We start from the raw sequence: 27,420 nt of genomic DNA, 5'->3' as shown, positions 1-27,420 counted from the left end.
GTGCCTCCTCCCAGTCTCAGCTCTTGCTCTCAGATTGGCCAGGACTCTGTCATGAGTGCTCATGCTGATGTAGGACCTCAGGAGAAGGTCAGGAGTTCATTTGCAGTTTGTCTCTTTATTTGTCTTAGTTAGGGTATCTGTTGCTGTGAAGAGACACCATGACCATGGCAACTCTTATAAAGGAAAACACTGAATTGGGGTGGCTAAAAGTTTCAGAGGTGTAGTCCATTATCATGGCAGGACATGACAACATGCACGCAGACGTGACACTGGAAAAGAAGCTGAGAATTCTACATCTTGATCTGCACGCAACAAGGAAGTGAATTGTGACACTGGGCATAACTTGAGCATAGGAGACCTCAAAGCCCAACCCTGTAGTGATAGGTGCGGCGGGGCTGCGTCCTCAGTACCCCGGCTGCCTGGCTAGCTTATGCCCCGAAATAATTACACAGACACTGTATTCTTTTAAACACTGCTTGGCCCTTTAGCTCTAGCCCTTACTGGCTAATTCTAATATCCCGATCAACCCATCTCTAATAACCTGTGAGCACCCGTCTTACCAGGAAGATTCTAGCCTACGTCCATCCTGGGTCGGAGCTTCATCACGTGTGCCTCAGAGAGCAGAGCTATCCCAGTAGCAGAGAGCATGGCATCTCTGAGCTCACTTCCTCTTCCTCCCAGCGTTCTGTTCTGTTTACTCCTCCCACCTATGTTCTAAGCTATGAGCCCAAGCAGTTTGTTTATTACTTAACGAATGAAATCAACAGATTGATATATGACACTCCCACATCACAACCCATGGTGACAGACTTCCTCCAGCAAGGCCACACCTCCTCATAGTTCCACCCTCTGTGGAGTACATTTTCCTTCACACCCCCACATTCTTCTAGTACAAAAGCGGAATTGGTTCATGGGAACACTCTGCCATCCAGATGTTTGTGTAGAAGTCACCCCGGGACTTGCATTTGTTGTCCTTGTTGCTCTTTATGTTTTGAGAGGAATTTTGGAGATGAAAAGTATTATCTCTGCTGCCACTTCCCCCATTCTCTCTGATGCCTCATTCATGCCATCTGAGACCAGCAGAAATGTATTCATCTTATTAGGTGTCTGTTTCTTTTAGAAAAGATCACATTAGCTCTTGAGAGTTTTCATATTTTATGGCACAACAGACATTTAAGACAGGGTAGACAATTTTTTTCTTACTTGGATTTTAAGTATATACTTCTACAGGGTTTTAATTACTTTTGTCCATGGATTTTTGCTACCTATGGTAAGAGTCATTACCTTGAAAAACCTAAGCATGTCCTTTCCAAGATTTGTAATGGTGTTACCAGTCAGCTGGCCAGGATCCTTTGACACTACCTAGCCAAGGAGAAGCTCTTCAGAGTGGGCCACAGTCGTATCCCACAGTGTCTGGTAAGCAATAAGAGCAGACAGGTGAGTGCAGCTGCAGGCAGCACCATCTGGAGTTGTAACTCTGTGCAAGCTTAGAGTGTGAACCTTTACTGGTGTTACAATCTTCTGTAGCCTTATGGCATTTGGATTCCTTAGCCCTTGGTAGTAGCTAGCATGACAGCTTCTAGGCCAGTGTTTCTCAACCTTGAAATGCTGCAACCCTTTAATACAGTTCCTTATGTTGTGGTGACCCCCAACCATAAAATTATTTTTGTTGCTACTTCATGGCTGTAATTTTGCTGCTATGAATAATAATAATGTAAATATTTGTGTTTCTGATGATCTTAACCAACCCATGTGAAAAGGTTGTTGGACCCCCCCCAAAGGGGTTGTGACCCACAGGTTGATAACCACTGTTCTAGGCAGTCACAACATTGAGATTCCTCAGCCCTTGACTTCAGCTACAATGTTCAAGCCTGGCTTGCCCCCAGAGATTTGCTAGCTGTCTGGAACTCTTCCAATGATCAGTAGCTGCCGTTTCTCTTCAGCTCTTTGCAGCCTTCTGGACATCAGGAGTTCCTTCAACAAAAGAATAAAGAACTTGTTAACACTAATAGCAATTTTATCAGATTTAAATAGTGCTTTAAAATTGCTTAGTAGTCATTCTGCACCCCGAAAAAAGCATCTGCTTCAATGGTAGAAACACCATTTAACACTACCTCCTTTAACACTACTGTATCCTGAAATATGGTATCATCAAAGAGAAAGAGGAATACATTATATCACAGGCTGAACTGAACCTGAAAACTAATCATGAGAGTCTGTAAGCAAGAGTGTACAAAATGCAAGAAAAGCAAGAGGGAAGGAAAGAAATGAGTGTTAATCCGATGTCTGTTCTTTGCCATGTAGAGAGGTGGGTTTCACGTGCCACCTCATTTGACTTTTAGTAAAGCTCAGCTCACATATGTGGTAATTCTAATTATTCTAGCCTAGGAGTGTGGACACAGAAGTTCAGAAATTTGTTGAAGGTAGTATCACCAATACACAAATATTCTTTTCCTGAGCTAGCGGATCTTCAACTGGTTTCATTTATAAACAAAACAAAGACAGAGTAACTGAAAGACAGTAATCTGTGACGGCGGCTCTTGGCTGTGAGCTTTACTATATCTGGAATTAACAAAGACCCCAAATGGAGGGGCACACCCGTGAGGGACTTCTGCTTGATTTGAAGTGGGACAATCCACTTCTAATCCAGATCTTTGAAGAAGGAAGACACATCTTTAATCAGGCCATGCCTTCTGCTAGAAGCCCAGATAAAGGGCATGGAAGAAGGAAACATTTGTTCTTTGCTTGCTTGCTTGCTCTGCCTTTGCTAGCAAGTCCATTCATTTACTGGTATTAGAGTCTACTTCTTCAGGATTCTCGTGTATACTGAAGGCCAGCTGATACAGCCAGCCTTGGGGACTGAACAGTTACTGAACTCTCGGACTGTCCATGTATGGGCAGCCATTGTTTGATTAGCTGGGCCACAGCCTGTAAATAATTCTAACAAATCCCCCTTCTATATGTATTTATAGAGATCCATCTGTAAGTTCTGTTACACAAGAGAACACTTACTAATACATAATGTTACCAAGAAAAAAAAATACACATTTACTTACACACATACACATTTGTTCCATTTGGAATTTTCTGCTTCCCGAGCATGCAGGTTAATTTTTTTTTTTGCTAAGTTTGGGAGATTTTCCAGGCATTATTTCTTGTAGCATCTTTTCTGCCTTATCTTTAAAACCTTCTCTTCCCAACGTAAATGGCATAAATAGTATGGGTTTCCTCCTGATCTCACAGGCCCCTGAAGCTTCGTTCATTTAAATTTTTCATTGTGCTTTCTTCTCATACCGCATCGGCTCATTTCCGTGGTTCACATTCAGGTTCACTGCCTCTTTCCTCTTCTCTGTTTCACTGCGGAGCTCATCAACTGACTCTTATTTCAGTTGGAATTTGCTGTTTAAAAATCCATGTTAGCTTTTTCCTCCCTGTTTGGCAGACAGCGACACCCTTTCCTGCAGTACCAGCTGCATCCCTAAGGCATGGTGGTGAGGCAGGAGTGCCCGGGTTTGTCTGTATGCAGCACCTGGTCACCAAACATGCCTTCCACTTCAGCAAAGAGGACATTGTAACACCAGTGCTTCTTCACTTTGTGGTCTCAACTACATGGTCTTCGTATTCTCGGACAGTTCCATTCACAACTAGCCCATGACACGACCAAGGCCTAAGGAAGAACTAGAAGCTTGCCATTAAGGGGAAGGCCATCTTCCTCCTTCAGAATTGAGAGTCCAGGTCTGAGTCAGGGTTACTCCTGCTGTGATAAATCTCCATAGCCAAAAGCAAGTCGGGTGGGGGGAGCAAAGAGTTTGTTTACCCAGGACCCCCAGCCCAGAGGTGGCCTCACCCACAACAGACTGTGCTTTCTCCCACTAATTAAGAAGATGGCCTGCAGCCAGAGATTTTGAAGACATTTTCTCAATTGAGGTTCCCTTCCTTCCGATGACTATAGCTGTGTCAAGCTGATATAAAACTAGCCAGCACACTCCACTAACATCAAATGGGTGATGAAATGCCGTGTGCACTGTGAAGACTGCTAGTATCCTTACTACTTGAAGGACCGTTATCTCAACCCCTTCTGAGGGGCATAAACCCCAAGAAGGAGGCAAACTTGCTCAAGATTATGATCAATGGCTCCTGGACCACCAACTTCTTAGCTGTCCAGGCAAAGTCATCCATGACAGCTGACATTATAGAAGGACTCTTGACCACAATCCATGACATCACTACCACTCAGAAGGTTATGAGTAACCCCTCTGGGGAACTGTAGTGTGACAGCTGTGAGGCCCAGAGCATTCTTTCTGCGTCTACTAGGGCTTCCAAGGGCATCTCGGAGCTCAGTGGTAAGCTCAGTGGCATGGTTTTCCTTGTGCCTAACCCCAACATGTCTGTTGGGGAATCTGATTTTCTGCCTGGAGAAAGCTGCCGAATATGATGACATTGGGAAAATGGCGAAGTAGGAATTAGAGGGCCTTCAATAGGCATCCATGGGCTACACCAAGGTCCAAGCCGACTCCATGCTTACTCACCTTTGGTGCTGGACCTGGCATCATTCTCAAAAACTACTTTTTCAAACCCATTTTCTGGTGTGAAAACAGAATGGCACAGCATGACGACGATAGGTTCATAGTCCATATGGCCTTCAAGGAATGGCAGCCATGGTCCATCCATCCAGGAAGAACACAGGAGAAAAACATGCCTTTTAGCTACTGATGTTCGTGTGTCCTTGGGAGCCACCATAACACAATGCATACACTGGGTAGCTCCTCAGAAATTGATTTTCTCACAGCTCTAGAGACTGGGTACCAAGATCAAGGTTTCCTCAAGGCCTTGTTTCTGATGAGAACTCTAGTTTTGGCTTTCAGATGTTTGCTTTCTTGTTGTGGACACAAAGAGAAAAGTAACACTGACTCTCTGATATCTTTTCTTTATTAGAACCCCAATCCGATGATATAAAAGACTCACTTATACCCCCTATTTTACCTTAGCTACTTCATACAGACCCTTTTCTCTAAATACAATCATGATAAAGATTAAGGATCCTAACAGGAATTGGGTGGAAACACTGTTCAGCTCATAGCAAACTGGATGGTTAGGTCCTGATCCTCTTCTGAGCATCTCCTAACTTGACTGCAGAGTGAGACGGAGATGCATCTCTTTGATACCCAGTGTGATGGTCACCATTGTCTCTCAGTGTTACAGAGGTGACAGATTAGATAACATATGTTACTCCAATCAGATAACATATGACTTATTTACCAGAATAGATAGTACCCCAAGAAGCAAACTGTCAGGCTTTGAGAGGAGGCTCTGGGCAAGGAAGTGTTTATGGCCTCTGTGTGTCCAGACAAGCCCAGCTGACAGCCAGCAAGAGAATGGGGACATCAGTCTTTTAGCTACAAGGAACAGATTCTGCCAACTGCCACATGGGCGTGAAAGTCGAATTGCAGGAAGGAATGCATCCTTGTTGGCACTTTGCTTTCAGCCTTGCGAGACCCTTGCATGAGGACTCAGCTAACCTGCGCCTGGACTGCTGACCCTCAGAAGGCTGGGACAATAAAAGCAGGTTTTAAACCACTACTTGAGGCCATTTGTGGCAGTGCAATACAAAACTGATAATAGCACTTCAATTTCCGGCTCTTCATATCTGCGTTCTAATTCTTCCCCACTCTCCGTAGTGTACCAACGGCACAAACAAGTAGCAGATGTAAACATTTCTGGACAGATTTCATGATTTGGCTTCAGCAAAACCGGCACAAACTTGATGCACTTCTTGCCACACGAAGCAAGTGGGCTTGCTGGAGAAGAGTCTCCTCTGCCAAAAGCTGGAGGAAACAGCAAAGGGTAATAAAATTTATCAGAGAAGATGGTAACAGATGGACTGTAGGCTTTTTAAAAAATGAATACTGGAATCTCTAAGGTGAATGGATCTTATGACTAAACAGGGAAGACAGGTTTTTATAAAGTATACAGAAAAAAAAAAGCAAAGTTGAACTTTCATGAAAAAGATTGAAAATAAAATGTTAAAAGGCACAAATCTATGATTAGCTCAGAAAGTACATCTGTGCCAAGAACTTAATCAAGGAATAAAACGGAACAATTTTAATAAGCCACGTAGTAATGGAATGTCTCAAATTATGAAACACAAGAGAACAGACAACTTCTCTGCAGTGCGGAGGACCTGACTGCTGGTATGAGAGCTGAAATACCAAAAAAACAAAACCGTTCCCAGCCCAGAAGCACAGACCTGTCAGTCACTCCCTGCCCATTTCAAAATTCCCAAAGAGGCTGGGGCCAAGATACAGCATGAGCCTCCTGCTAGCCAAACATCATATTATTTTCTCCTCAATTAAATGTTCTCGGTGAGCTACAAATGTTTCTTTTGTCACTAACCACTCCAGGTGGGCCTTGTTAGCTCCCAGTTTACTGCCAGATTGCAAGGCCCACTGCTCAACTGAGCACTGTCATTTCCTCCTCTTCCCACACTTGCTACCTCCACTCTCAAATCACAACTGCTTAACACTCCCACTCTTCCCGTAGCCGTCTACCTCCTCATGTGCCTCCACATGGCTTCACACGCTGGAGACAAAATTCTCTTCCCCATCTGACATCCACTTGTTTCCTGTATATATTTTCCCAAAAGCTTGGGTCTTTGGGGAAAGAAATCTTGAAACTCTTTTTGATGCAAAATTGAAAGACCACAGAGAGAGGATCTATCCACAATAATTGCTCTCCAATTGATGTGGAGTTCCCCTCTGTAGGCTGTGAATGTGTTTTATTACCATTGGTTACTTTCTGCCAATGGCTTAGTCCCCCCAAAAGATAAGGACTCATAGATGCAATGGACTTTACCAATGTCTGTCTAGTTTCTGTTCAATATATACACAAGGAAAATATACTCACTGTGTTTTCTTATAAGATATCAAGTAGGAGGCAGATATAGAATATGTCCTTTTCATTTTTAAGATTTTATTTATTTGAGACAGGATCTCACTATGTAGCCTGGGCTAGCCTAGAACTTACTGTGTAGCCCAGGCTGGCCTCAGAGTCACAGAGATTTGCCAACTGCAGACGCCTAAGTGCTGAATTTAAGGTGTATGCAACCATATCTAGCTTATTTTCATTTTAATTTTTTGTGTGTATGTTTGTATGAGTATATAAATATAGGTATCCATGGAGGCTAGAAGGAGATCCGCTAGAGCTAGAGTTCCAGGCTATTGTGAGCTGCCCACCTGGGTGCTGAGAAATGAATTTGGGTCCACTGCAAGTGTCGTATGTGCCTTGTGCTTTTAACCACTTGGCCATCTCTCCAACTTGTGTTTTCCAGATATGTGTATGCAGAAGAGGTGCTATGAATTTATTATTATTATTATTATGCTCCTAAAGAATTGATCATTCAATCATCATTTCAGTTTTAAAGATTATTACTGCTGAGCCATATTACTATATAGCTTGATGCCAACTAATATGATCCCTGAGAGCCACATGGTGGAAAGAGAGAACTAAATCTCGGAAGTTGTGACCTCCACTTGCACACTCTGGTATATGCACACACACACACACACACACACACACGTATATACACAAAATAAATAAATTTAAATGCAATAAAAATTTTGAAATTATTAGTTTCTTTAAGGTATAGAGGAATGCTCCTATAATCCTAGGTACTTACAAGGCAGAAGCTGGAAGTTCACTTGCGTCTAGGAGTTCAGGTCAAACTGGACAACAAAAAAAGACCTTATCTCTTTTAATAAATATATAGACATATGTATGTATGTATGTACATGTTATATACATATATATATTCACTGTAAGACAAATCTGTTTCCTTACTATAATGACTTTGTGCCTGTTAAATAATGGTGCAGTCAGCTAAGCCATATTAGAATAAACATGAGAGGAAATGAAGTATGCAGGCAAGCATATTCCCTTTATAATTAGTCTATTTGGAATCCTTATTTCTCTGTGACCCCATTTTCCTTTATAATTCAGCAGCAGCCAATAGAAAAAAGAAAATCAAATCCATCTGTGATAACTAATCTTTATTTTCAAGTTGGCAGCATCTGACTGGACTTGTGCAAACATTTCTAAGGAGGGTTAATAAGGCAGGGGGAGGACCCTCCCTCAGGGTGAGTGGCACCTTCATAAATAACTCAAATGTAGAAAGGTCTCGGGAAAAACCAATGCAGAATGTCTGCTTGCCGAGTGGAGACATCTGTCCTTTCTACCGCTGCTAATGTCAGACTCCAGCTTCCTTGAACTTCCAACTTAGATTGACACAAGCAACTCCCAACTACCCAGGAGTCTTCCAGTCCTTCGGAGCTAGTGTGGGGCTGCTGAAGCATCCTGCTTCATGAACTGAGCAGCTGTTGGGTTCGCAGTCTCCCCAACATGCAAACAGCCATGGTTAGACAACCCAGTCCCTATCTGTAAGATAATCTATCCTAGTTTATAGCACACTCATACACGCACGCACACGCGCACACACACGCACACACACACACACACACACACACACACACACACACAATCAGTTGTGTTCCCCTAGAATCATGTCCACCATCCACATCTCTTTTGGAATCAAAGCACTGCTGTGGGATAATGCTTTTGTACCCTGTAAAGACTTGTCACTTGTATTGGTTTAATAAAACACCGATTAGTCAGTAGCCAGGCGGGAAGTATAGGCAGGGTGATCAGACTAGGAGAATTCTGGGAAGAGGAATGGCTCAGGCTACAGTTGCCACCCAGAAACAGAGGAAGCAAGATGAGAAAAGTTACTAACTAAAGGTACGTGGCTAAACATAGATAAGAATTATGAGTTAATTTGAGTTGTAAGAGCTAGTTAATAATATGCCTGAGCTAATAGGTCAAACCGTTTATAATTAATACAAGCCTCTGTGTGCTTCTTTGGGAGCAAACAGCTGCAGGACCAGGTGGGACAGAAACTTCCATTTACTAAGCACTTTTGTGAGATTCTAAGATGTGTTGCCAGGCTAGCATTAAAAGAGTTCTCAATTGTCTTCCTTAAAAGGTGACTTTATTATCCTCTCTGATTCCATTGTGTCCATCCACATAGGCTTCCACATGACTGTTGAACTTTGGTGTTCAAATCCCTGTGGATCCGTTCATAGAGTGTGTTCAAGCTTTTGGCTGCTCTATAATTTGCTGTGACCAGAGAGTCTCTAAAGAGTTCTAGCATCTTTTTCTCTGCATCTCTGTGTTTCTCTTGGAGGAACCGTGACTGTACTATGAGCCTTCACATGACACTCAGAATAGTTTATTGTTTGCTCTTTCCATTGAAAGGATTTCTTCACAGGCCTTACTTCCTCTTTTGATCATAAGTCATTGTCCTTTAACACCAGTCCCTTGGAGTTTGCCAGATGATTCTGTCAGTAAAGGCTGTCTCCAAGTCTGGTGACCTCACTTTGACACCCAGGACCCACACAATGGAAGAGAACTGACCCTTGTAGGTTGTTTTCCAGCTTCTACAAGAGTCCCATGGAATGCTTAAACCACCACATGTACACACACAATGAAAAAATTAAAATGTTTTAAAAAAAGAACTAGAGTCTTACACATTTTAAATTTATTTACTTTTATTTTATGTACATTGGTGTTTTTGCTTTCATGTATGTCTGTGTGAAGGTGTCAGATCTCTTGAAACTGGAGTCACAGACAGTTGTGAGCTGCCATGTGGGTGCTGGGAATTGAACTTGAGTCCTCTCAAAGAGCACTCATTGCTTTAACCTTTGACCCATCTCTGCAGACCCAAAATTTTTAGTTAGTACATAATACTCTTCGAAAGTCATTAGCGTGGCACTTCCATATCACATCTATTAACAAGGCCACCTCTGAATGCATCTTTTAGGAGGCAGAAAATGTATGGTTTTTCTCTTTAGTCATTATAGACCTTAAACAGTGCTGGATATATTATATGTGTATTGACTCTTCATGTAGTATTTATACATGACGCCTCATATTAATTCATAGACATAGAATAGACATTGGATAGTATCATATATGTATGTGTGTATCATCTCAAACCCACAGATAGGCCACTAACTTCTGTTGACATTCTTGAGACTCATTTCAATATTTGCCATGACCTCAAGAAGGTTGGCTAACTTAATGTTAATTGATAATTAAGACAGTTTATCTACTTGTTGTTATCTCTAAGAAGACTATTTCCTAACCCTGAGTAAGATCTGCTAAGTGTGACATTTGACAAGGTCTGAGCAATAGGCACATGATGGTCTTATCACTGTGCATATAGTGTGGTAGATAGTATTTAAACAAATGGTGCAGAAGTAGTCTCTAAACCTAAAGTTTGTGTTACATATCAGAATGGCCCTCAAGGGTTGCAATAGTAGAGAGTGGCGTGTCTATGGCTCTAAGTGAATGGAATTTTTATGTGTATTAGCTATCCAAGTCCATTCCATGCCTATGACTCAATATTAGACTGTTCATGTCTAAACACTATCACTCTCTGAAGAGTTAAAACACATATGGAGAAGATCTATTAACAGAATTCAGGCACAAGACTAATAAGCCTTAATAAATATTTTAAAAATAAAATGCAGTCCATCTGGGAAAAGCATAAGTTTTATTTCTATTCATCAGGGCGAGCCTCTCACTGACTCAGACTTCTACCTTCTTCTACCAACTTGGAAAAATTAGTCACTCTGTGTGGTGATTTGAACATCGCAACTAAAGGTCTCATGCTTGATTTGCATAATTTGTGAATACTGTCCATACATATTAGAATATTCCTCAACGTTGAAAATTATATAATAGCAAAAGAAGACTTCACCAAATATTTGTGTCATATGTATACATTTCTTTTAAAGATCTTAGAGGATGTTATTTAAAATGAAGGAGATATGACTTTTGACCAATGAAGCGTTAACCTAGTTAATATTAATCAATAAAAACCTGGGAGTCAGATATTGGGGTAAAAACCTAGAAGATCAGAGAACCAGAGTAGTTGCCAGTTGTTTTCTACCTGTCTCCTTCCTGCATTCGAGAAGGTTCAAGATGCTTTCCCTTATCACTGTTGTCTCCACCTCCGGAGAGCTGGGATCAAAGGCGGGTGCCACCGCTGTCCAGTGTCTATGATTAACTGGTGGCTATCTCACCCTCTGATCTCCAGGCAAGCTTGATTTCTCAGAACACAAACAGAATATCACACAACAGACCAAGCTGTGTGTCCCTCAACATTATTTTGTTTTCACATATCCCTTAACATTAAACATACATCCTTTTAGTAGAACTTTTATAATTGGGAGAAAGGTGTTCTAGAAAATTTAGCACCTTTCAAACTTCCAACATGTTACAAATAGCCGACAATTATTTCAAGGCAGAAACAATAGGTTCTCTTCTTCCTCCCTCCCCCACTGACTCCCACCTCTCCTTTTTTTCTTCTTATGTATTCATGTGTCTGTGTGGAAATCAGAGATCAGCATTGGAGATCAGAGATCGGCATTGGGGATCTTCCTCTATTGTCGTCTGTCTTATTATTTGATGCAGGATCTCTCAGTGAACCTGGAGTTCATCAGTTTGCTAGAGAGCCTGGCCACCAAGCCCTGGGGATCTTCCTGTCTCCTCCTCTCAGAGCTGGGATCCCAGGTATGCACAGCCACACCTGGATTTCTCGGTGGGTGCTGGGGATTTGAACCATACAAGCACTTTACTCACTGACTCGTTTTCCTAGCTCCTTCCTTCCTTTCTCATTCCCCCCAGGGTGTAGTGTGTGTGCATATGCATGCGTGTGTGCACGTGTGTGTGTGTATGTGTGTGTGCATATGCATGCGTGTGTGTGTGTGCATGTGTGTGTGCACGTGTGTGTGTGCTGGGAAACAACCTAGGGCCTTGCACATGCTAGTCAAGTTATCTGGCACTTGAGTGTGCCACCACCCTTACTTTTCTCCTAGACATGTACTGGGCTGAGTTTTCCATCAGGAAGAGACGGTTTGGTAGAGATAGGTAAGTTCTTCATATATAAACTTTTTTCATAGTGGAAATGTTTTTCCTAAAACTTTCAGTCACAAAAGTTCTAGAATAGTACTCATGAAAATTTTTACTAGAGATTTTTTTTGATACTGTTGCCTCTTGGGAGCACTCACTATCCAGAACATCACTGTGGAGAGGAACAGAGAGAGAAAAGGTAGAGGGGCCAATTTCTCTGAACAACTGGGGGCCTGCTGAGTGGGTTTCCAGCAGAGAAAGGAACAGATAGCAATCCCAGGCAGGACATCTCTGCGTCTGAAGATTCTACTCGGTTTATCAGAGGTTGTCTGCTGCGCATTCTCTCCACTGGGCCTGAAAGAATATGGCCTTCCTGACTCTGCCTGCAGACGTTCCAGGAGTGGAGTCGGCAGCGAAAGACTTGTTTGTAAATCTTTTGAGGATGCCCAGGGTTTGCCCCAAGCCTCCTTGTGATTTGCCTCCGAGGGACTTTAAGGGTGCAGTACTGAACACCTGAGTGAATTCTTCATCCGTAACTGCCTTTGTCTGTGAGCAGAGGAAATACATCACAGAGCCATAGTGTGAACGACACTAGCCGGGGGCATCCTGCTCCAGACCTGGTTTCAGACAGAGGACAGGGAAGAACGTTTCAGAAGACAGTGAGTCATGCCATGCTTCCAGCAAGAACACTGGGGCGCGTGGCTTGGTTCTGCACACTGCCTGCATCTGGATAAAATTAGAGCTTTTTAACTTCTCCCCAAGAGGGACTTATTAATAGCAAAGGACCGGAGTACTAACTGCGCCGAGGATAGTGCTTGAGGAAGCCAACGACGTCAGGGAAGGTTTATCAGGACTTGGTGTTTGTTCCTTCTCTACCCTTGGGGAAACAGATGTATTGATCGGATTTTTAGAGAAGAGCAGCCTCTAATGGCTTCATGGGGCTGGGATGTCACAAACAAGCAGTGTCTTTTATGATAGCCAGGGCATGTCGGCCAAAACCTTCTGACCTGTGAGGCCAAGGGCAGGCAGGAACTCAGAAAAGCGAGAGATGTCAGGGTTGATTTTGTTTACCTTCTCTTAGCCTCTGAGGTAAGGCTGCTGACTTTGACTCTTAGTCACAATCATTACATTCCAAACTTAAGAAGTCACCAGCAAAAGATACCTTAAAGATTCGTCATCTCTTCCTTCCCGGTTTTATCACTATTTCTTCAGAACTGTAAAAGAAATCCAAAATTGGAAATAGTTGTGTAGCTATGAAAACAAAACATGACATATGAAAATTATTAATGGTAGCAAGATGAAAATGACAAGGCAACTAGGTACAATACAAGGCATACTGTGTTTATATGTATATAAAGTATACCTCTTTCTAGTAGTTTCTTTTTTTGTGTGACTGAACCTTCCTATATGAAAACTCACTAAAGTGGATATAAATCCAGAAGTTGATTTTTTTGGTTCCTGTAACTGAAAATTCCAGGGATGTGGCTTCAGGCCAAGCTGTGCCTAGCTATCAAAACGCCATTGAGATTCTCTTTTGTCTCTTCCATACTCAGCTGGATTTCCTCATCTGATGTCTCTCAGAGATTACAACTTTACATTCTTGATAACCCCAAAAGAAAACAAATTGGTCCTTTCTAGTCTCGAAGCCAAGGTCCTGGAATTGAATCTCATTAGCCTCACTTGGGTCTGGGGCTCATCTCTCAATCGAAGACGGTAGTCATGGTGATAGACTGTGTCAGCCAAGGTCTGGTCCTAGTTGTGGACCCTCCCTAGGGCTAAATGAACTGAGAACGGATAAAGCGCTGTTCCCTGAAGGAAATCAGTGTTCAGTCCTCACAAGAGGACAGGATTAGTGCTGAGCAGAGAAAGCAGCAGGTTTATACTTCATTTGGTAAATATGTGGTGTTTTGGTTTGGTGAGGATGATTGATTCCAGGGCCAGAGCCTCCTCAGCACATGCTCTTCCACTGAGACGTACCTACCCCAGACCTGTGTGAAGTTGGCTTAACAGGAGGAAATTTTTCTTTTCTTTTTTAAAGCAACTCTTATACAAAAAATACAGCACCCACCTTAGAAAGCCACATGCTTATTCAAATCATCTCTTTTTTTTCATACTGGGAATCGAACCCAGGACCTCATGTATACTACAGGGTGCTCTACCACTGAACTACTACTTCTCACCCTTTGAAAACATTTAAATTTTGTGACAAGGTCACACTAAATTGAATTACTCAGGCTGACCTTGAACTCACTCTGTCACTCAGGATGGACTTGACCATACGACCCTCCTGCCTCGGCCTCCTAGGTAACTGAGACTCTAAGTCTGCACTGCTATGGAGTCACTTGTCACTTACCTGCTGTGGACTCTTTCCTCTTGGGCAGCGTCAGTGCTGACTACTTCCTGTCTCAGAGAGCTATGTATTACAGAGGAACCTGAGTATGTGTAACATTTTCACCACACAAAACTTTATCTAAGAAAGCCTAACCTATAAGTTTCTTATTATGCTGAATTTTTAACATTTATAAAAGAGGTCTGGGGGTAGTTTTACAGCACAATCCTAGTATTGAAACTAACTATATACCAGTAGGATCCATGAATTTTTTTTACTTAAGACAAACTAGGAAATTTCAAGAGAATCTATGTAATACGACAATCTATTGGAATTTGAATGTGTGTCATTTCCTTCAACTAAGGTGACTTTTTGAGAGACAGAGTAGTTCAGACATGTTACTAGACTGTTGTCATTTGAAGGGGACATTATAAACCAAATATTTGAGATTGAAGATAATTCTGAGCCAAGCAGGGGTGCTGCATGTCTTTAAGCCCATCATTTGGGAGGCAGAGGCAGGCAGATCTCTGAGTTCAAGGCCAAGCTGGTTTACAGAATGAGTTCCAGAACAGCCAAGGCTACAAAGAGAAACCCTGTCTTGAAAAAAGATATATCAGATGGTGTTTACATTACTTAGCTTATTAGCTTAACCAGTCTAATATATATGATAGATAGATAGATAGATAGATAGATAGATAGATAGATAGATAGATAGATAGATAGATAGAAAGAATATAGTGGTTTGAAAGAAAATGGTCCCTATAGGTACTATTAGGAGGTGTGGCTTTGTTGGAGTAGGTATGGCCTTGGAGAAAATGTGTCACTGTGGGGGAAGGCTTTGCAGTCTTCTGTGCTCAAGCTATGCCCAGTGACATGGCTCACTTCCTGTTGCCTGTGGATCAAGATGTAGAACTCTCAGCATCTTCTCCAGCACCATTTCCGCCTGCATGATCCCATGCTTCCTGCCATGATGATGATGGATTTAAGCTCTGAACTGAAAGCTAGCCTCAATTAAATGTTTTCCTTTATAAGATCTGCTGTGATCATGGTGTCTCTTCACAGCAATAGAAGCCCTAACTAAGACACATACATACAAAAATATTGTATCACATTAAAAAAACCCATATGAATACATGTTAATTTTGTTGGTAAACAAATTAAGAGTTTAAGTATAGTAGTCAGTGTAAGTGAAATCGAGACCTCCTCCTCCTCTTACTCAATATCGTGGACAATTTGCTTTATAATTCTTGAATGCAAAGTACTGAACTGACCACTGTTCCTCTCTCCTACCTTCCTGTCTGCCACTTTTGGATACTCTAAGATCTGCAGCAGTTTTTCTTCCATAACCCACCAAGCTCAGTCTTACATTTGTGGTTTTACACACAGTTTGCTTCCTGTGATGTTAACATTCCTCCATCCTTTCTTCCATCTAAACTCTTTGCCATAGTACCGTACTCCTCACATGGGTTTCTAGTGACCCTCACTAGATCACAAAGGACTTTCTCAACTGTACTGTTGCTTCCCATGCGGTCCTGTTCTACTTTTGACCTGTCCCCTTGTCTTCCTGAATGCCAGTCATTGCTGCCAGGCTGTACATTTGGCGGGATGGTGGGGTGGCAGAGGGTGGAGAAGGATTGCATCTCTCTTGCTCAGAGTTGTGCCTTCAAACGGTCATCTATTTGAGAGCCCAACAAGTATTTGTTGAGTGTTGTATAACAGTCTCCTCCAAGACTGAAACAGTGGGTCCTCCAAGGAGGCTCCTTAAGCAGGAAGGTAAATAACTCAAAATAGCTTCACCATGAAACTGACCAGATTCACTCGCCTCCTCCCTGCCAGAGTAAGCAAGGAAAGATGACAGTCTTTCTCAGATGAAGTGAGCTGAGCTGCAGAGAAGACTCTGAGACGAGAGTGTCTGTAAAGACTCAGACCAGACCAGCTGCCTGAAAGAACAGGCACCAACTGGACTGCCTAGAGGAGATTTAGACCAACCCAGGCCCCTTAAAAGGCCACTCTCCAGCCTGTTGAGCTGCCTGCAGGCTGTGCAGTGGGCTCTAAACTCTCAGCTTTGTGGACTGTCACCCATGCTGGGGTGGGCTTCGGTAATACTGCTGTCTTTGAGTCACTTCTGCTCCTCTGAGTAATCTATCACCCGTATCCCTGTAAGTAATCCCAATAGAATGAATGCCTTTAGTTCACCAAACTGGACTTTGGTGGTATCCATACTTGGGGCTGTTGTGGGTTCCCTATCTGCAATGAGAAGACCTGTGTGTTGCATTTCCCCAGGAAATATTTTATCGCACAACATTTAATCAGAAGGAAAATGAACAATGCTAGGAATTAACAAGAAACCCTAGCCCTTCTTTATCTGTGTGAGGACAGACTAGAAACAGATGGAAGGGCTTGTGGGACACCTGGTCATTGTTTTCATGGAACTTTGTAGAAGGAACTGACAGGGAGACAAGAATGCATGCCTGAGAGAAGGGCATGGACGATGGGGATGACAGATGCTAGGTTTATCAGAGGGACAGGAGGGTGAACAAGAGGCAGGGGCACCCAGCTAGCCAGAGTCACACAGGCTAGTACAATGACAAAAGCTGAGATCCACAGCAATACGAAAGGGCTAGATGTCATGCCTTGTTCAGGACTGGAAGTTTCTGTCTGGTGAGGAAGCAGAAGACAAAAAGAATCAAGAGGCAGGAATGCCCCCAGGTTTGTATTTTTGAAGAATCATTTGCAACCGTGCAGGAGGTAGATTTGAGAGGGTGAGAAGTTTTAGGCTAGATTTTTGAGCAATCAAGACTTGATGATCCAGGGCATATGACTTATGGGGTTGCCTGAGAACATTGAGAGAGCAGGGAAGGACGTTAACCACTGCGACAGCAAATGAGAACAAAGCTGTCCGCATCTCTGGCCCCTTCCTTGTCAGCGATCAAGTGTTAACTCGATCCTGGTTGCCTCTGCATACAGATGCAGCTGTTCTACAGCCCTTCTGTGTATCTCTGTTCTTGAAGATGGAAGATTTAACTGGCAAACCTTTTAATTCAGTGCAGAACACCTCTGTTTCTGTAATTCGGAAGCTGCTTTCCCCCCCAAAGCACTGACTTCATAGAGTAATTCAAAGCAATTTCAAAATCTGGATTTTCTGCTTTCATGGGTGTAGGGGTGAGGGGTGTACACACGTCTGCCTGTGTGCACACTGTACACAAATGCAAAGTCCAGAGAAGGATTAGGGTGCCCTTGTCTGTCTTTCTCTATCTTGAGACGGGGTCTCATCCAACCTGAAGCTAGACAGGATCTGTCATTGAATCTGAGGCCCACCTTTTGTGCTAGACTGCCTTGCTGGTGAGCTACCAGGATCTATTTGTCTCTGCCTCTCACCACTCAGGTTACAACCACGCAACCTTACCTTGGTTTTCTATGGGTGCCGAGGTTCCAAATCCAGGTGTTCCCATTTGCACAGAAAGCACTTGACCCCAATGAGCCATCTCCCCGGGCTTCTGCCTTTCTTTTTCTTTTGTCTCCTTTACATTGAGTCATCTACCTACTTTATTCTATGTTTAGAGATATAAATTACTCATGGAGTATCTATTTAAATTCCAACGATGCCCCTCTCCCTTTCTCTCCATCCTCCACTCCTCTCTCTTTCATCTGTCTTCAAGGGTGAAGGCCCCAAAGTAAAAGTAGCTGAGATACTTTCTGCTCAGGCTTTACTATATACTATTACAGACCCTGCCCTCCCCCAACAAAGGAATCTAAAAGTCTCCTATCCTTTGGATTTTAGGAACAACAGAATCTCACAGACAGATGGCTCCATGATGAGATCCCACAAGCAGGAGCAACTATCTCAAGGGAACCGGTGCATGTCCTCAAACAATAATGACCTCTTTTAACTACCTTGCAGAACCAGAAGGGGGGATAATGAGTGTAAGACAGCACTTCCACCAAGTGCTTGGTTAGCCTTGGACCCAATTCTCTCTCCACTTAAAATTCGAGCTGGTGTTAGTGCCTGGGATATGCCCTTGGAGTTGCTACCTTCCAATGTGACCATGTTGACTCAATCTCCTTCTTTTGATTTTACCATTTCTCTAATTGATGTATTGAGATGAGTGGCCAATCCTGTGCTGAGATTCCCTGAGCTTGTGGTTTTGCCCTAAAGCACTAGGAATCCCCTGCTTTGGCAGCTTTCTGATGCTGGATCTCCTCACAGGCCTGAAGTCAACTGCTGCTCAGTCTGGTTCCTTTATCAGTCACGGCTGGTGTGGCATTCATGGTAACCACACTGACTCAGACTAAGAACTACATAGGAATGAGTACTCAACTCTTCTAAGAGAAGTGGAGCCTAAAAGCCCGGCTATAATCTGCATGTATCTCCACAAATTCCCTGTCAGGACTTCAATTCCGTAGCGAAACCATGTTGGGAAATGTAGCCAGATTTTTCTTTGGGCCACCAGTTCACATAAAATGGCACAGAGACACACTATTAATTATGAAAGCTCTGTCTATAGCTTAGGCTGCTTTCTAACTAGCTCTTATAACTTAAATTAACTTGTTTCCATTCATCTATGTACTGCCACATGACTGGTGGATTTTACCACTCCTCCTGCATGTCTTGCTTCCTCTCTGGCTGGAGGCTCTGTCTTTCTTTTTCCCTGAGATCACTCTGTCCCCAGAAGTCCTGCCTAACCTCTTCCTGCCTAGATATTGGCCATTCAGCTCTTTATTAAACCAATTGCAGTAATACATCTTCACACAGCATAAAGGAATATTTTAAAACATTTCCCTCTTTTTGTCTAAATAAAAGGGAAAAGTTTTAACTCTATGAATGTAAAACCATATACAATAAGAATAATTATCAAGTTAGAAACACATTCACAAGATCCAGTCCATTAGTATTTGACAATTCAGAGAAATTACTCTATTTGTGATTACTTTCTATCATAACTAAGGAAAACTGTAACTATAACTATCTAATCTTCAACCCCATCAGAGACCCAAGAAGGAATAGTACCTGAGTAAACAGGAAGTGCAGAGCAAATAACTTCCAAAGTTAGAAAATGACAAAGACCTCTAGCTGCCCAAGGTTTCTCTATAATGTTGGGGCATCCATCTTTGGCCTATAGGCCTAGAATATCTGACAGACTTTTCTGTGAAGCAGGAATTCTTGAATGACTGCCTTACCTTGTCTTGGCAAAGTTCAGCATTCACTTTCTTTTGTGTCCTGTTTGTCCTGTTTGCATAGCATACTATTAGCAGTTGAGGCAAGGGCAGTTTTTTGCCCAGATGACTAGCTTTTGCCACAAAGAAAGCAAACTCCATATGAGTTTTTTTTGTTGCCCATTATCTTTTTCCTAAAGTAGATTGACGCTGCCAGGAGTAGGCTGATCTCTGTGATTTCGAGGTCAGCCTGGTCTAGAGAGCAAGTTCCAGGACAGCTAAGGCTATACAGAAATATAAAATATAAACTGCCCCCCCCCAATAAAAAGGAAAACTGATCACCCTCTGCACACAAGCTAGGAGAGCAGAGGTGACCAGGCAGACAAATCTCTGAAAAAAAAAAAAAAAGTCAGAGAACCAACATTTTAAACCTTCACGGAGAAGTTTACCACTTAGTCTCTGACTGTGTTCAATAGTCCATATGCTTGTTTCTCAGATTTTCCCCTGCAAGATTTAAATCTCTGAAAACATCTAACTCTATCATATATTTATGTCTCCTTCCACTTGTGTTTGAACTTAGCACATACAGGGTGCCGATGTGGTGGATGGAAGCAAAACAGATTAAGTTTCATTGTTCCATTTTTCCCATATATATCACTTCTTGCCACATAATCAAGGCCCTCAGTTTACTGTCCACCAATTAGTACCTTTAATGAAGTTGTTCTTCATTAGTTCTTAACTTTTACCTCCAGGTGAAAGGATGTCCCATTTTTTTGGTAGGATGTTTTCTGGTAGGAACTACCTTTCTCAAGTAAAGCAGCTGGGGCATTGCCACACTGTTTTAACAATGCCTTTTGCTTTCTTTCCTGCGTAGTATGTTGTCATAGTTTTATTTGTTATTTCGTTACACACTGAGATACCCACAGAATCCACAGACTCATGACCTATTGTCAGTTCAGTTGGTCACATGAGTCTTTTTCTAAAAATTACATGAACTAGGAAAGGAAATATTTCAGTATAACACATACAGAAAAAAATCAGTTTAGTTCGTCAAAGATTTTTTTTTTTCTGTCTTGGTTGAATGACCACATATCAATGTGTAATCTATGAGTCCAGTGTCAGGATACACCAACTTCTCACTACAGACTCTAATTCTAAAAGCTTTGATTTTGAGAAATACTCAGTCACCTCTGAGTTGATATATGCTGACTTAGGTCCCACCTCGGATCCCATCACACTGTGAAATTGGTTTTTCATCTTGGCAATCACAAAACTGAGCACAGTGTCTTACAGGGAGGGGGTAGACATGTGACAAATGACCACAGTGAAGAGGAGTGGATGGACGAGTGAGCATTAGGGTGTTGTGGGTTAATTCTCCCTGAATGCATCTGCATTTGCTGTTGCTCAAGATAGGGAGAAAATAAGGACAAGAAATCAACTCAGTCCGTCCAGGAGCTTTAAAAAAGAAAAACTGATTTAGACAGAAACAATTATTATGCTTTTCAGCCACTCTACTGGGCAGAGGCAGTCTGCACGCTAAATGGAAAGGCTATGTATAGCACATGTATAAAGTCTGAAATGTTACCATATAGACACAGTCTTGTTCATTCCATTTATAGGATCTCTCTCTCTCTCTCTCTCTCTCTCTCTCTCTCTCTCTCTCTCTCTCTCTCTCTCTCTCCTTCTTTGTTCTGTTAACAAATCATTTATTCTGATCTTGAGCTTCTATAAAGCATGGTTCAACCTAGAGAGAATCTAAAGATGACTGGGGAAAACAAAGACAAATTATAATGCAAATCTTCTTCCTGTTTTGCAATGGTGAGAAAAGAGGCAGAACTTGTATTTCCCAGACACTTAGGTCATAAGACTTAATCCAGCAACACCTTCCCAGCAGGAACTGCTCTCTCTGGAATGAGCTAAGTGTAGTCAGGCTCTCAGGTGGAACTCCAACACAGAGTCTCAGCTAATAGAAATAGCAAACGGCAGATGAATCCCACAGCCCTGACAAAGAGCACCTGAGTTCTCGGAACAGAAATGGAGCATGCCACCTCCTTGCACCTGGGGAAATGTCAAATGCTTGTTATAATACGTGAAAGAATTGTGCAGTTTTATCAATAGACATCTTCTGTTAAAGCAAAATCACTGGACGACGATGAGTGACCAGAATTCATTAACAAAAGCATTGAGCTATTGTTTTATCAAAACTTTACATGACAGTTCGAGGCCCTGAAAGGGCAAAGATATCAATCACCATACAAATAACTGCGCATGTGTTTCAACTGGAAAGTATTATTTTGAACTAAAAGGCCTATAAACAGTTTAGTTTAAATACACGTAGGTGATCATGGTGTCTTCGGGGTAAAAGGTTTCTAGACAACCCTCAGTCCATCAAATGTACATAGCAACCAGCCAGCACCAGAAGGCTGAGGGACATTTTTCCACTTCGCAAGAAAATGACAACTCTAAGGACAGTATGTTTTAGTTTTCCAATAAGCTAAATGATTGTATCTTCAGGGTTGCTTGTTATGAGGGAGTATGGTTATCTCACTATTTATGTATCTATTTAATTTATCTGTTCCTTGTGATGCTGGGGGTTGAATCAAAGGTCTCACACTTGCTAAATAGGTGCTGTACCAGTGAGTTACAGCTCTCCTTCAGGCAGACACATTTTGTTGGTGCTAAAGATAACACTCTTCCTTTGACAAAGGGTACCAAATTATGGTGAGAGTTCATGCTGTGTTTGGGAGGTTTGTTTGTGTTTGTTTGCTTGGTTTTTTAACTTTGGGGAACAGGTTGGCAGTCCTTAACTGGAGATAACCGACCTGGCACTTGAAACATTTCCTCTAGTCCATGGTGAATTCAGTTAAGCAGGAACTGTTCCTGCCCTTGGAGAGCGTGCATTGGAGAGCGCATGCTCTGAACACTCCTTAGTGTGTCTCAGAACATCTGTCCGAAGGTAACTCTCCCTGAGGATGTCTCAGACCATCCGAATGCTGGCTCTCCAGGAGGATATCTCAGAACGTCCAAATGCTACCACTCCATGAGGATGTATCTCCCAACAAGTCCCTCCCAGTGGTCCTCTTATGGACTTTGTGCCTGAGGGGTGGCCATTAATTAGAAAATATGAAGAGCTGTTTTATTTTTTCCAGATCCTGGATTATTTAATTGATCCTTTTTTACAGTATATACATTATAAAAACATTGTTAAAATAAAAAGATCTTAGTCGAACCAAGTTACTTGCTGCCCCTACAAATGATTTTTCTTTCAGTTCTGAATAATTTATCTGATGAAATGAAATCCCCATAGGAGGTGACTGAAGAACAATTTGAATTTATTATAATTGTATTAACTTATACGTGGGAGAATAAGCTGACAATAATTTCAAGTGGCTAGCTTCTAAACTGTGGTCACTGGTTTCTTTTTCTTTTTCTTTTTTTTTTTTATAGCCGCAGTGTTAAATTGGCATCAAGATTTCTAATCCCTTGCACTGTAGAGTCTTTATGGCCTGGTTCCCATCATGGCCTCACTTAACCCTTATGGTTATAATGTGATATAGTCAGGTTGGATTTTTCCCCCTTCACTTTAGACATGGTAAACTAGAGCTGAGAAATAGCAAATGATTTGCTTATATTCCAGCAACTCGTTAAGTATCAAGGCAAGAACTCCTCCCTAAGACTCCTACCTCCAAATTCATAGCCTTCCCACCAAGCAGGAAACGCTTTAGCTAGGTCTCAGGATCAATTCTCTTCATCTTCAACTTCCCTAACACCCATGTTAACAGTAAAGAGATGGATAGCGTATCAAAGCATACATGATCAATGGTGACTCTCCAGTAAATGGACTTTTAAGTCAATTTGTTCTATCTAAATTGAGTCAGACAAATAAGAGCAGCCTCTGACTGTCCTGTGTACACATGCACAAGTCAATGCTGCTGACAGACCGCCGTGACAAAGTTAGCACACGAAACCTAAATAACTGAAAAGTCACAATACTTCCAACTTGGTCTAAACACAAAAGCATCTTGGAAAAAATGTGTCTGTAGATCTATATGTTTGTGGATCTATCTGTATCCATATATTGGTGACACATAGGATTTTCCCCAACTCAGCTTATGATTTTAAGTGACCAACTCAAAATAAGCTTCCCTTTCATATCGTTTTTGCCTCCTTTTGCAAGAAAGCTCAGTTCCCAATAGTCAGAGCCATTAGTATTCTGTAAACAGCAAATGTCTTCAGCTGCTATGGTATCATCTAAACAGCCGGAGCCAGGGTCCGTATGACAGGAGCTGGTTCTTTTTATTTATTTCTTCTAAACGCATGTGGTCTTTGCAACTCAGTGGCCTGGGATTGTCATTCTAAGGGCACAATGGAAATTTCTGCCAAGGAAAATGGTCATTTGCTTAGCTCAAACATAAAGCCGCTAGGCATACTGCTATGAAATACAGGATTCGTTTATACTGGCACATGCTGGTTCTAGCAAGTCGGCTGCGTTCAACAGTTTCTCAAGGACAGGAGTGAATTCATGCTGGCTTTCTCTCAAGAAGCTAACTCCGAATAGACAAGAGAAACAAAAGCAAGAGCTAGACCAATAGATAAAAGAGCCCTTGTTAGTGGACGAGAGCCGTTGCTACAAATAGGACAGCGGAAGGAGAGTTGGGAGGGGGGGAAGCGAAGCAAGGTCAAAGAAGATGATATCAATAGAATATCTCCAAATAGCACAGAATGCGGCAAGAAGTAGCGGCAGATGTCAGTCCAGCCCAGTGTCAACCCCCGTGGAGCTCTGTAGAAAGACTTGGAAAGAAACAGCATTGCTGCAGTTGGCATCAAGAGAAAGAGACAGCAAACGATACCTTTCTCCCCAGGAGCTGAAAGCTCTGACCCGCCACTGGCCACAGGTTCCTGTCCCATCTGACTGGCTCCATTCAAGATTTCTGGGTTTTGGTTTTGTTTGTTTTGTTTTTACCTCTTTATTTCAGACCTTTACTCCCCTCCTCTCCTTTTGATTTCCTTTCCTCTTCCAGACTCCGGCCTGCCAATTCTGACACTGATCCTCACCTTACTGGCTGTTTCTTACCTATACCACCAGGTACCTGCTTCCAGATGCTTATCCTGGCCTCCGCTGTGTTCCAGGGCCAACGATGCACCACTAGGAGAATATATTCACTGCAGTACTGAAAAAAAAATCCCCATCGTGAATTTAGACATTACTGGCATGGATTGACTTTCATAACTGTGGAGAAAAGCCAAAACTGCATAAAGGAAGTCTGTTTGCAGAGTTCATATCCCTTAATTTTAGTGAATGGATGTGGGTGTGTTGAAAACTTCATCTTTTAAGAACTGCCTAAATTTCATAATTATTTCATTTTCATCCGCTCACAGATGGTTTTGTCCTGAGTGTAAAAACTGAAGAGCCAATATAAAATGATGCTACCTTTCCTCTGGCAGTTAAAGTTAGAATTTCAAACCTTGCTTTTCAGAACCTTGGAGAGCATCGAGCTCAGTCCCCCATTCCCCTCACCCTAACCACCAGTTCAAGGGTATGCTGATTTCTCTTGGGGGAGGGAAGTGAGATATTAAATAATAAGTTGACAGTAAGGCTTGGGAATTCTGCAGCAGAAAAGCCTTCTGCAATGACCTGCTTTCATAATTAAGTTATGTTGTATTGTCTTGTGTTGAGTGCCTGGGAAGGTAGGTGTAGTCAACAAGACACGGATTCAAAGCTAGATTCTGCCGCTCCTTTTCTCTAACCCTGAGCTCTTTTCATCTGTGAAATGGAATTGCATCCGATAGCTCTCTCGTTCCCTTCTTTTCTCATTCCTTCCCTTTCTCTTTGCTCTCATTCTTTTGGATTGCATATGTATTTGGCCTTTAAATTACCCATCTACTCACCCAGCCAGTGATCCAGGAGGTTTTCTTTTCTGTGTATATGCCTTGTATCAGGAGAAGGGCCAAGAGAAGCAAAGCACAGATGCTGCCCATAGAGGAGTCTGTTTCTCATAGGGGAGGAAGGCATAAATGACTCTATCTGCCATGACTTTAAAACTTCACATATTGAGCCCTTTCTGCACATGAGTACAAGGGAAATCTCCACAATTGTTCTCTTCTTTATCTTGCATGATGAATCCAAGTCCAGGGCCATTCTCTACCTACCTCTGCCATCTCTAGAGGGAGAAGCAGACAGAGAGGCGAATGTCTAACTCAGGACCACAAACTAATGAGTAAGAAAGCCAAAATTTGAACCCCGATCTTTCTAAGTAATTACCTCTAATATGATGCCACTTAAATAGCGAGTAATTCTTAAGGTTGCATTCTCGTTACATGAAATCATGACTATAATGGTCATTCTTGATTGTCAACTTGATGGGGACATAGTTATGGGTGTATCTGTAAGGGTTATTGCAAAGAAATTTAACTGGGAGATAGAAGCCTAGGCCTGAATGTAGACATACCATCCTATGGTCTCGGGTCCCAACTGAATGAAAAGAAGAAAGGAGCCTAAGCATCAGCGGTCATCTCTCTCTGCCTCTGACTGCAGATGCAGGCTGATCAGTGACCTCATGCTCCTGTGCCGTGTCTTCTGTCATGTTAAAATGTATCCTCTCTTAGATAGTAAGTAAGTCCTTCTTTTCTTATCTGGCTTTTGCCATATGAGAAAAGTAACTACTGATGTAATGTCCAAGGAACCTTGGGCAGCTGCCCACTGATTCCAAGTAGGTCATTTTCTCTGGTTGGCAATAGTTATAGGAAGTAGATGAGAGGGTTTGGGGCACTTTAAATTTGTTATCTTGCTGGGATAACCCTAAGAGTGAGAATGTAGGAGTAGGGTCTGCTTGTTCCCTCCTGGCCACCCAGCTAGCTTAGCCCCGAAATAACCACATAGAAACTATATTAATTAAATCACTGCTTGGCCCATTAGCTCTAGCTTCTTATTGGCTAGCTCTTAATTTAACCCATTTCTATTAATCTGTATATCACCAAGAGATTGTGGCCTACCAACAAAGTTTCAGCACGTCTACCTCCGGCTGTGGATCCATGGCGTCTCCCTCTGACTCCACCTTCTTTTTCCCAGCATTCAGCCTTACTTTCCCTGCCTACCTACGTTCTGCCCTGCTATAGGTCCAAAGCAGTTTATTTATTTATTAATGGTAATCACAGCACACAGAGGGAACTCCCTCATCAGAGAATATACTTTGGAAGGGAAAATGACCCAGCCTCAGTCTTGAAGCTTTGTGCTCTTGAGTACGGGCTCTAGTCGTACCCTGCCCTGGGCTTTTCCTTGTCTGCCCATGTCCAGAGCATTACCACCCAGTGGTAATGTGTTTCTTTGGTTTCTAAGTCTCCATGGTCTCTTCCCAGAGACAACTGCCTCAGCCATTCAAGGTGGTTCAGTCCTTTAAGTCCAGCTCTTGGAAGAAAAGGTAGGAGGAGGCCAGCCTGGCTTACATAAGAAGTTCCAAAAAAAAAAAAAAACTAATAAAACAAACCAACAATAATGAAAACCAAAACACATGAACTAATTTGCAAATGTATTGGAGGGAGGTGTAAATGCCAAATGCATGAGATGGCCAATGCATAAACAGCACGGTCTTTTTCCTTCTAAAGGGAAATTTCTCATCACAGGAATCTTGAGTACACTTCCCACTACTACCAAGCCAAAAGGCTAGGCAGCCCATTTCTTTGTCCTCTTTGATGCAGGGGACCCTGGCACATGAACAAGAGTCTCCAGTCCTGGACTTCTGGTGAGGCTCTGGTGAGGAAAAGGAGCAGGCTGCCTGGTGACTCAGCTAGAGCAGCAAAGAGCCTTGGCTTCCAAGAGTGTTGGCGATGGCAGCAGTACCCAGTGTCCAATACTGGTTCTGATGGGCCTGCTGTGCCTCATGTCTGATGTGGTCACTGTGGGATCTACATTCAGTGGCATGATTTTAGCTGTGGTATTAGGTGTGTAACCTCCCTTTATAAGTGTTCATTTT

This window comes from Microtus ochrogaster, chromosome 6, assembly GCF_000317375.1.
Source record: "Microtus ochrogaster isolate Prairie Vole_2 chromosome 6, MicOch1.0, whole genome shotgun sequence".
Classification (NCBI taxonomy): Eukaryota; Metazoa; Chordata; class Mammalia; order Rodentia; family Cricetidae; genus Microtus; species Microtus ochrogaster.
This window is presented reverse-complemented; position numbering follows the sequence as displayed.